This window comes from Morus notabilis, unplaced genomic scaffold (assembly GCF_000414095.1).
Source record: "Morus notabilis unplaced genomic scaffold, ASM41409v2 Scaffold843, whole genome shotgun sequence".
Lineage (NCBI taxonomy): Eukaryota > Viridiplantae > Streptophyta > Magnoliopsida > Rosales > Moraceae > Morus > Morus notabilis.
In genome coordinates, this window is record NW_010361268.1 from 1,124,059 (window position 1) to 1,124,310 (window position 252).

The following is a 252-nucleotide window of genomic DNA, read 5'->3' on the forward strand; positions in this document are numbered from 1 at the left end:
GGGCTGTCCCGGGGCTCTCTCGGCGGTCCCCGGGGCCTACACCGCCGGGACATCCCCGGGGTGTCCCAAGGCTGCCCTGGGGCTGTCCCGAGGACGCCCCAGGGCTATCCTGGGGCTTTCCCGGGCCTGCCCCCGGGCTGTCCCGGGGCTGTCCTGGGGGTGCCCCGGGGTTGTCCTGGCGGTCCCCCGGGGCTGTCCTGGGGCTGTCTCGGGGCATCCCTGGGGGTGCCGCACGGCTGTCCTGGGGCTTTC